Source organism: Drosophila serrata, unplaced genomic scaffold (assembly GCF_035046125.1).
Source record: "Drosophila serrata isolate PLE 108 unplaced genomic scaffold, ASM3504612v1 contig_382, whole genome shotgun sequence".
Lineage (NCBI taxonomy): Eukaryota > Metazoa > Arthropoda > Insecta > Diptera > Drosophilidae > Drosophila > Drosophila serrata.
The window spans coordinates 9,764,873-9,776,034 of record NW_028257280.1 but is presented as its reverse complement, the minus strand read 5'-3'; the positions used below and the strand labels follow the sequence as shown (position 1 = coordinate 9,776,034).

At 37.1% G+C, this 11,162-nt stretch overlaps 1 long non-coding RNA gene across 1 annotated transcript; it reads right to left on the bottom strand.

The window, feature by feature from the left end:
* Positions 1-3,607: 3,607 nt before the first annotated feature.
* Positions 3,608-4,039, bottom strand: LOC110191255 (uncharacterized). Its single transcript, XR_002320028.2, has 2 exons — positions 3,779-4,039; positions 3,608-3,715 (listed from the first exon to the last, which is right to left on the bottom strand). It is a non-coding gene; the product is annotated as an uncharacterized LOC110191255 (long non-coding RNA).
* Positions 4,040-11,162: the final 7,123 nt, after the last annotated feature.

Genomic DNA, 11,162 nt, shown 5'->3' with positions numbered 1-11,162 from the left:
CACCAAATCGCAGTTGCCAGTGTTTTGACTTTGCTCGCCCCGAAAACACTCAGAGACCCGCTGCGGTTCGCAGCTAGCCACTCATTCTGCCTTTGAGTCACTCGAGTCGCTCTGAGTGGTATTCGTGGGCCCCAACCAAAACACTGAGAGGCATCGAACCAGATGAACTCCGTTCATTCGCTTGGTGGACTCGAGCATGTTCGAGTGCGAGTGCTCGTGCTGGTGCTCTCTCTCCTCTGGCTTTTCTCGGGGTTGTCGTTCATCATTTGCGCGTACGGAAAATTCGCTCACTTGCCTGCGACTTCCAACTCTGGGGAAATTCATCATGGAGGAGGGCTGAATTTTTCCTATAGGCCAACTCACTCAACGGCGTGGCGAAACACGCTCGCCGTTCAAACCTCCAGTTGCCAGTTGCACCTCGTCCGCTGCACATCTCGCTTTGTGGCGGTTTGAGCGCATTTCCATCGGATTAGTTTTCCATGATTTTCCGCTGGCAGAGTCACGAAAATATTGGGCTTTTCAGTGGGTTCTCTATTTATACTTCATTGAAGTTGGTAGTGTATTTTGTATAGCTTACAAAAATATTTATTAAAGGGTGTTCATTTAAAATAGTTTAACTGTTAAAATTTTAAGCGAGATATCTTAAAAAAATAGCACATTATATATATATATATATATATATAAATATATATAAAGTTTTCCTCCAACTATTAATTTATTTATTGTATATGAAAACATATTATATTTTGAAAGCAATAAAAATTACAATTACAGTTTAATGGCTTTAATTTAGGTATTTTTTATACCTTTTCAAGGTATTATAAGTTTAGTCAGAAGCTTGTAAAATAGTGAAGAAATCATTTCCGATCCTATAAATTATCTATATTCTTCATCAGCATCAACAGTCGAATTGATTTAGCTATGTCTGGGCAATATTAACTTTTTTCAAAATTTTCAAAATTTTAGAAGGGGTTACATCGTTAAAATTGTCAACAATTTGAAAATAATTTCAATTTTTTTAAATTTTTAATTCTAATTTAATTTTAATTTAATTAATCCAAACAAAAACTAGCATAGGAAAGCTATCCGAATTGAAATTAAGGCGTTTTTGACTTAGTTACTATAATTGAAAAACGAAGACTTAGCCAAAAAATTATTATCTAAATATAATGGTTAATTATACAGAAAATACATATATTTTAGGTTTTCTTAGTGATATTTAAAATTAATTGCCAAATGTCATTTATATTTTATTTGCAATTAAAATATTAATAAATAAAGAATATAACATTGAATTGAATAAGTTGACATAATATTTAATTACATTTTTCAGTTTTTTAAAATTTAAAAAATGTTTACTTTTTTAAATTGTAAAACCCAACATGCTAATATTTTATATCTTATCTTATAATATTGTTAGTACAATACAATACACAAAACATAGAAAATATTTCCAAATTTATATTAATGCTAGTGTACATATATTTGAATCAATGATCCAACGCAATATAAAAACTTCAGCTTCTCGAATTTAGCTTAATTTGTTTTACTTATATTAAGAAATAATTAAATACTTTAAAAATAAGTAGTACAAGTAATTAACTTTCTTCCGAACCCAACCCCAACCCGGCTCCTACTTCTCACAGTGGAGCATGTAGAGGTACAGTAGAGCCACACGTCATTCATCATCTCTCAGAGAAAGTGAGAGCGAGAGAGAAAGAGGTAGCTCTAGAGATTAGCTCTGCCACTGCTAATCTCTAGAGGTAAATCTTTCTCTCTCGCTCTCACTTTCTCTGTTCTCTTCACTCGGGGACTATAAATACAGGCACCGCCACCGCTCTGGCCTCATTCTGTCAGCGGCCTTCCCCCTGTTATCATCTCTGGTGATAGTGGTAGTGATAGTGATAAGGATTGTCCATCGATCCACCTGTCCAGCGGATAGCCAGAAATAAGCTTACTTTAATGATCATGATGTGCTAGCTAAGCAATTATTTTTCCATAAATTAATTCCTTATTAAGTTTTGCATTACTTAATTTTTATTAAAAGTAATACAGAAATTTGTATCAAGGCTATCTTAAGTCGTATACTCAAAGTTAACAGTCTTATTTAATTATAAATTGTTTACGAATATTGATTGCTTAGCTTTACAGTAGTTTCAGAACAGAATAATAATGAATTATTAAATCAAAATGTGTGCAAACATTCACAACTAAAGATTGCATAATTTTACAAATACATTTTATATTTTAAAACATTAAAGAACAATCATTTGGTGACAGTTGCAGTGTGCCTCGGATTTTCCTTGCCTTTAAAATGTGATTCAACCCAAGAGCCGGAAAATTTGTGGGCTGCGGTTTTCCTTATCCCATATTCGCATTTGAATCGCAATGTTCTATCCGTTGGCCAATACTTTCAATGGGATATTAATGTCAATGTAAATATGGCTGCCAATTGATGCTAATAAATTCATATGCATAATGCAAATAGATCGGGGTCTTGCGAGCCATTCGCGAAAGTTTCGCAAATATTTGTCAAAGTTTCCACATTCGCACAAACGGCTCGTAGATTAAGCCAGAAACCGACGACGAACAAACAAAGTTCCTTGCCACAAGTGTTTGCAAAATAAACTTATTATAAGAAGAAATTTACTTTTCTGCTTTTCAGACCACACACCCCCCCCCCCCCCCGTCCAGCACCAAAAATTTTCCCCGCCATTTTCCACCCCGCATGTCGGTGCCAAGTCTGAAAAATCAACAACAAGCGATGGATACAAAAACTTGCACAAAGCGCACGGATGTACACATTTATGCACTGAGAAAAAAGATTAAGCTCTTAGAACAACTTAATGATTCATTAAAAGTTTGATTAAAGAACCCATGTTACCACAATTTTCTTTAACAAGGGAATAATAAACCCATAATAAATAAGTTTATTCATCCGATTTAAGAACTTGAAGTAATAACTATCTGCAACCTACTAAACTCACTTTAAATTTATAAAATATCTTATATTTTTCTCTCTGTACCCATTCGAATCGGAGACATTTTCCAAATATGCGACAGCCCAAGAAAAGCGAGGAAAGCAAAGCAAAAGTAAAAATCGCAGTCGCAACTGCAAACTAAATGTTGTGAGGACTTGGGAACACAGAGAAACTCAGGGACACAGGACGCAGGACTCAGGGACACAGGACGCAGGACACAGAACGCCAGAGCTGGGACCCAGGGGAGGACTCGGATGCGGATGCGAGTGCGCAGGAATGGAGGGTGTCGCGGGGATGACAGAGAAATAGCCTCATAACCATTTGAAGCCATTCGAAGGCGCATAAAAGGATCACAACAATCGCCGAAATGAGCCATAATGAGCTCGTAAAAATTTTGCTACCTAATATACTCGGGAATCTTACGGTTGCGAGTATATTCAAACTTGCCACGTTATGGGGTATGCAATGGGTGTCGGCTCCCCTTCGTCCTGGTCCTGCAGGAACTCCTTTGCGCAGCAAAAAGTTGGTGCTTTGCGTTTTGTTTTTTGTTCAACATCGATGGGGCTACAATTGGGGCTTGACTATGTGTAGTTTTTTTGTTTTTTATTGATTAATCGAGGTTTTAATAATGTTCAATTCTTTTTTTTATTACATTTTAATTTTTATTATAATATTATAAAGGATATTTAATGAATTCTCTCAGGAGCATTCTTTTTCACATACATTATCCATAACTGCGTACAGAAAAACAATTTGTTATTAAAAAACAATTTCAAATACAAATCCAATTCACTTACAATCGCATACTACAGCAAACCTCATTATAGCCACATGGACCTGAAATTACACGAGGATAGGAGCAGGAGACCTTATCCATACATACTCCCCCTAAACCGCAATAAACACTGCCATTGGCTTGGAAGTTTCCCAGGAAAAATGAGATCAGGAGGAGAACGGCAAATTTCCACTGTGGTGTCATTGTTGAAAGACTCAAGACAAGACTGATAAGGGCTGCCGGCTGCGAGTCGCCTTTAAAGGTTTCGAGGCTAATCTCGGATGCCTTATCTCTTTTGATTTATTATTTATTGCATTTCTTAAAGTCTACAAGCTTATTCATATTTATTTTCTTTTTTAGAATTAAAGGTCAACAAGTCAAGATTATTGGTTTTTCCTTATAATTACTTTTCTACGAATAACATAATACTTGTTTTCTATTTAATTAATGATAGAACGCTGCAAAGTCAAAGTAACAACAAGAAAAGTAATTAAATGCGATAAACCAAAGTTTATTATTATCGGAAATATATTATAGCTTAGTTCAAAATTTTCGCAATCTTTAAATCATTATTTATTTCATTTTGGTTCTATTTATACATATTTAACCAAGCATGGTTCAAAGTCTCAAAAAGTTATTTCTATTCCCGATTCGCATTTCGCATTTTGCACTTTGATTCCCAGGGATTTGCATACAAAACAATCTCATTTTCATATTAACCAAATGGCCAGCCGCCCCCTCTGTCAACGGTGGCTTGTTGTGGCAATTTACGAGGGCTTCCGTTCTGCCGGAGGGAAAAGGTGGGAAAAGCTCACACACCTGCCGGGAAAGGGCTAGAAGGCGCTGAATGGCCAGAATGCCCAGTTGCCCAGTGGATATGGGCACTGCTAAACGTGGCCAATTAGCCCCGAGGCGGCTGAGTCCGAATCCAAATCAGACTCCAACTCCTCCCTCGCACTTGGCCCGCTGACGGATGGGCCTTATTTGCTTTGGGGCAATTAGACAAGCGCCTTAATTGCCACCTTGGCAGCTTGTTTGCCCCAAGGAACCTGCTGTTTTATTGGCCACAATCGCTCAAATCGAACGATGCCACTCGAATTGAATCTGTGTACCAGACACCTCCCACTTTATTTTTGTTGGTTTCTGGATTCGGGGGGAGCCACTTACGCAGCTAATAAAGCAGCAATTTGGCAGCTGGAAGCGCCGGCGCTGACGCCAGTCCAGAAACATCAAAAGAAGATACAGATACAAATGCAGATACAGATACAACTAGAGATACTCACACGGCTAGCAGAGATCAAAGTTGTGTGGCCCGGAGGTTTATTTACACAGAAACGTTCAACAAAATACTTGCCGTTTGTTTACGAAATGTCTATAAAGATTTTGGCTTGTTCTTTCGGCGGTTCCATGGTGCCGAGAGCACCTGTTGGATGGTGCACTTGGAGAAAATGTTAGGTAATCAAGCAAGATTATTTATCTACAGTAACAGAAATATGAGCTTAATTATTTACTTACATATTTGTTTCTTATGTTTTAGGGATTTCATATTTTATCAGATGAAATCGTAGTTAGTTTTGGTAATTTTCTTCTGAGTGTAGTTAATTTTTTGTATTGAAGAAAGCTCTTCTCTTGCCGCTCTCCAGATTTATCACACCCATCGTTCAGAATTTTCAAAGTCAATACATTTCGCTGTCGAGTTTTTGGGCTTTGATGAGACCGAAAAACCCCAGGGATCGCAAGAAACCGAAGGTGTCGACATGTTTATGGGTATTTAATGCATTTGGTACTCAAAAAGTCTTGGCTTAGATTGATTAATTGAAGAGTTTGCCACAAATTACACGGCAGTTTTGAAGGATGTTAATACAGAACTAACTTACAAGACAATAAAGAAAAGAATAAAGTTAAGTGTTCAATTATTTATCAGCAAATATACCCTATCCTTTTGATATTTAACTGTATATAAAAAAATATATTTTGAACTCAGTTTTAACTATTGAAAATTTAACAAAAAACACCGCCCACTTATAAAGTGTGACCTCCCACACCTCCGTTTCCTGCTTCTCAGTACAAAAAACTTAATGAAAAATGTAATCCACAAAAAAATGAGCCAGAAACAATGAGGGAACCAGGACGAAGGAGCAGAAGGAACAAAACCCAAACTGGATCCGCAACCGAAATGGAATGAAACTACCGGGACGCACTTCCTCTGCAAAATTTGAATGGCCCCGGCTACAATGGCCATAATGTACGCATGGATTAACCAATTACATTGCAATTTTAATTTGCAGGCTGGCGAAATTTTATTGCGAAATTGGCGAGCGAGCGAAATGAAATCGGCGCGCCGCGAATATGGAACGCATTGATAAGGAAATCCTGAGGGTGTGTGGGGTCAACCGGGGGGGTCAAAGTGGGCGCAATGTGACCCAAAGGGCCACACAAACAGAGGAGCACAAACAGAGTAAGAGAGAAAATGCAATCCAACGGATTTAAGTTCTTTATTAACACTTAATAAATCATACAGGGCCATCGCATTGGGGGTGGACCAGCAGTTCGTGCCACTACTGACGACGCTCCGTCGGCTCTTAGGGGGGGAAATGGTGGCTATAAAACCATCCATCCATCCATCCATCCATCCATCCATCCATACATACATCCATCCATTCATCCATACATACATACATACATTCTGCTGTCCGGCACTATCTGCCACATTGCGACAGTGTCAAGCATAAATCCTCATCATAATTCAAGGCATTGATCATCGCCTCCGACTGCGACTCCACCTCGAATGGCAAAAAATGACAAATTGTTTGGCGCCCGATTGTGCATGTGGTGGCGCCTCCACTTGCCACACGTGTGCCACAGCAGCGGAAAATGCAATGTGCAATGTGCAACGTGCAACGTGCAACGTGCAACTTGCAATGTCCAGCATGCACAAATAAAATACTCGTAAAATTTCGCTGTGGAGAGGAAAAAAAATACTACCTCTTTTTCTCGCATTTTAAAATGAAAGTTTATTATCGTTTTTGTGTGACAAGATAAGGTAAAGGTCGTTAAATTTTATTATGTATTTATGCATTAAACATTCTGCATTATGAATTTAATACGGAATTATAAATATTTGCGGATTTAAACTTAAGGCCTATTTGTGTGCGAGTGTCGTCAAATTCAGGTGAATCGATTGTTGTGTTGCATTGAAGGTAAAAAGGGGTTAAATGCGGTATGCAAAGTTGAATATTTAGTGTCCCCCATCCATTGTGGGCAGAGCAATACGTTTTGTTTAAGCCGGGATTTAATTAAACAAGTTTAAATAGGAAATCAAATCGGAGAAAAGTGGTTAAAATTTAAGTTAAACAGGGCAGGGAAGTTAGAAAAGAGATGCAGATAAAAAAGAACTAGTATTTGCTTACAAAAATATGTATTCTGTTAATAACTTGCACTAAATACTTTAACTCACTGAAAAATCCACCGGTATTAAATATCCTTTCGGTAAATCTCGACTTAACTAACCATTCAGAGACTCATTTGAATGCCATTCCCTCGTTACTGGGATTTATTGGACGACTCGCGAACTGGAGAATTTTCCTGGTTTTCTCAAAAATCAATAAACGCAAAGACTACTGTGCTACGGACAAGACATACAAATTTTCCAATTAAGCAGAACACGTTTCCTAACGATTATTTTATACAATCGAAACGAAGCCAATTAAGACTAAGACTATCGACGATTGCGTTGCCACGAATAAATCGTGAGGGGATTCCAAAGCGCCTCCTCCGATGTGATGAATTAATGAATAACGTTTTGCCTGACGACTGACTGTTGGTCCGCCGTCGCCTGTCAAAAAGCGGAAAAGCTGGTAGGCTGAAAAGCTGAAAAGCTGGAAAAGCAGAGAGCCAGAAAGCCAGAAAGCCAGAAAGGTGCAATGTTTCCCCCCCCTCAGCAAATGTGCAACAATTGGGCGTGCATTATTTGCAATTGGCAAGTCGACGTTAGCAATTCGTTAGCCGAGTGCCACCAACGTTGGCGGTGGTAATTGAGGCGTGTGTGGGTGGGGTTTGGGTTCACTGCAGCCAAGTGGTGGTGCTTGACGAGCTGCAGCGGCCTTTTAAAATGTTTGCAGATTGCATTCGTCAGATACGAATGCCAGTGCACATGGCAAAATGACTGCCCCCCAAAAGAGGTACAAATTTATTTTAATATCCACTGTAACTCGGAAAATTCATCTGTTATGGGGAAGTATTGGGTATGAGGAGTATATGTTGTAGGAAATAAATATTTGTTTCTTTTGTAAAACAATTTTGGAGAAATAAGTTCTATAAATCCGATTGTTTTTGAAACTAAGCAAAATGTATTTATAGCATTTCGGTTTTACATTAGATTATTTTCAATACATTATTTAAAAATTGTATTATTTATTACAAAATAAGGTAAGAGAAGGCTTAAATAATCAGCTTCATATTTGAACTAGATCCATTTGAGAATTTTAGGGATAAATACTTCGATTTTGCAGAGGACTCTTGCGTCTTTTGACCCTTCTAAATTTATAGTCAGCTACAGGTAACAAGTTTGGTAAGATATGATCTCTGATATTTTGTACAAATAAACATCAAACAATACAAATATAATATTTTTAAATTAAGAGATGGTTCAGACAACTTTTTAAATACATAAAGTCTCGATTAAAATAAACATAAAATGGTAAGGGATAGCATTTTTCCGGGTGCACCTGGGATGGCTCAACAATTGCGAGGCGCGCGTTTTTCCATTTTTATGCACAGCATTTCCACAATTCAAATTTGCACACAAAGTGGCAATTTGGCTCAAAACCGTTGCGAGCGCCTTTTATGGCCTATACAATCAGAGACGGAGTTGCAGACGAGACGGAGTTGCGACTGAAAACTGAAAACTGACGACTTGCAACCGGCAACCGGCAACTGGTAACTGGAAACGGCGCATAATTGAATGGAAGCGCTCTCCGCGTTTCTTCAAATGAACGTCAATTAAAAATGCATCATAACCGCCCCCAGCGCCATTCCATAAACGTTGCCTTAATTTATTCCCCCCCCCATTTGGGAGGCGATTCTGGCCATAAAGCAAACCAGTCTCAGGTAATAGTTGCGTATTAGTGCGAACCTCGCTCCTCGGATCCGCATGTTGCTCATATAGAAGATTCTTAGAGATAGCTTCATGATTGGTGGATCTCAATCTGATGGATTCTAAATGTGCGCGTCTAAGGAGTAAATTATCTCTGGACTTTGGTAAATTGATTGAAATTGACAAGCTGTATGGAAAATCCTTAATCAGATCTTGAGAATATGATATTAGAGGTCATTATCTCCGCCCGATGCCATAAATATTGAATATTTATTGAGCTACTTGAAAGCCAAAGCAAATTGGAAGCCATTTACTTCAGTAAGTATGTGAAAGCAACAAGGGTATTAATATTTAATTTTTATACCCTTTCAGGGTATTATAATTTCAGTCAGAAGTTTGCAACGCAGTGAAGGAGGCACCTCCGACATATAAAGTATATATATTCTTGATCAGGATCAACAGCCGAGTCGATCTAGCCATGTCCGTCTGTCCGTCTGTCCGTCTGTTCGTCTGTCCGTCTGTTCGTCTGTTCGTCTGTCCGTCTGTCCTTCTGTCCGTCTGTCCGTTTCTACGCAAACTAGTCTCTCAGTTTTAATGAAACTTTGTAGTTAGCCTTCTATATACTCTCACTCATATATATGTCGGAACGGCCCAGATCGGACGACTATATCATATAGCTGTCATAGGAATGATAGGAAAATTTTTACAAAAAAAAAAAATTATAACATTTTCAGTTTTCAGCAGATTTTTATCAAATTTGAGATATAGCCATTTTATTATACTCTACAATTCTGTGTAAAATTTTATGAAAATCGAACTACTATATCATATAGCTCCCATAGGAACGATCGAGAAATTAATACAATTAAAAATTACATCTATTTCAGTTTTAAACAGATCATCATCAAGTTTGAGGTGTAGCCATTTTATATTAGTCTTAAATTTTGTGTAAAATTTCATGAAAATCGGACGACTCTACCTAGGTGCCAAACAAACGATTGTTTGGTGTAGAGGAAAAATGCAAATCTGTGAATTGCAAATATAAATATGTTTAGGTGAATGAAATGAAAACAGGTGTTACTTCATTGTTTTTAATCATAAATATATATAATTTATATTGTTGGGATTCCTACTTATAGAAGTTCAAGGTAAGTACACTAATCATATATTAAAAACTTATTTTATATACAAAAAAAAAAAAACATGAATAATTTTCTTAATACCTTTGAAGTTAGCTAAGTATTAAGAGGTCAAATATTAAACATATCATAACTAAGCCAAAAATTCAATAATTTCAGTTTTTATTAGGGTAACAAATCTGCATACTCAATTTAAAAATTAAAAAAAATTCAAATTTTCGTCAATTTTTCACCATTTTAACGATACCTCTTATAAAAATTTAAAATTGTTATAAAATTTGAAAAAATTAAATTTATGCCGGACCTGGCTAGATCGATTCGGCTGTTGATGCTGATCAAGAATATATATGAATAATAGGATCGGAAATGACTCCTTCACTAAGTTTTAAGCTTTCGACTGAAAGATAGGCTTTGCTTAATTATTTGGTACATAGAGCGCTCTCCTCTGCGATTCTCAAGTCTTACACTTAAGCAAGGCTCTAGCTAGAGAACGTTTATTTTTCTTCTTCTTCTTTTATATAAATTACTAATTTAGTGCTTGGTGGTTGATAGACTTCGATCTAGTGGATGTGGCAAACATGGCTAGATCGAGTCGGCTGTTGATGCTGATCAAGAATATATATGAATAATAGGATCGGAAATGACTCCATCACTAAGTTTCAAGCTTTCGACTGAAAGATAGGCTTTGTTTAATTATTTGGTAAATAGAGCGCTCTCCTCTGCGATTCTCAAGTCTTACACTTAAGCAAGGCTCTAGCTAGAGAACGTTTATTTTTCTTCTTCTTCTTTTATATAAATTACTAATTTAGTGCTTGGTGGTTGATAGACTTCGCTCTAGTGGATGTGGCAAACATGGCTAGATCGGATCGGCTGTTGATGCTGATCAAGAATATATATGAATAATAGGATCGGAAATGACTCCATCACTAAGTTTCAAGCTTTCGACTGAAAGATAGGCTTTGTTTAACTATTTGGTACATAGAGCGCTCTCCTCTGCGATTCTCAAGTCTTATACTTAAGCAAGGCCCTAGCTAGAGGAAGTTTAGTTTTCTTCTTCTTTTTGTGTGTTTTTTATATAGATTACCAATCTAGTGTTTAGTAGTTGATAGACTTTGATCAAGTGGATGTGGCAATCATAAAAATTATAGTTTTCTTAATTAAGGTAAGACGTT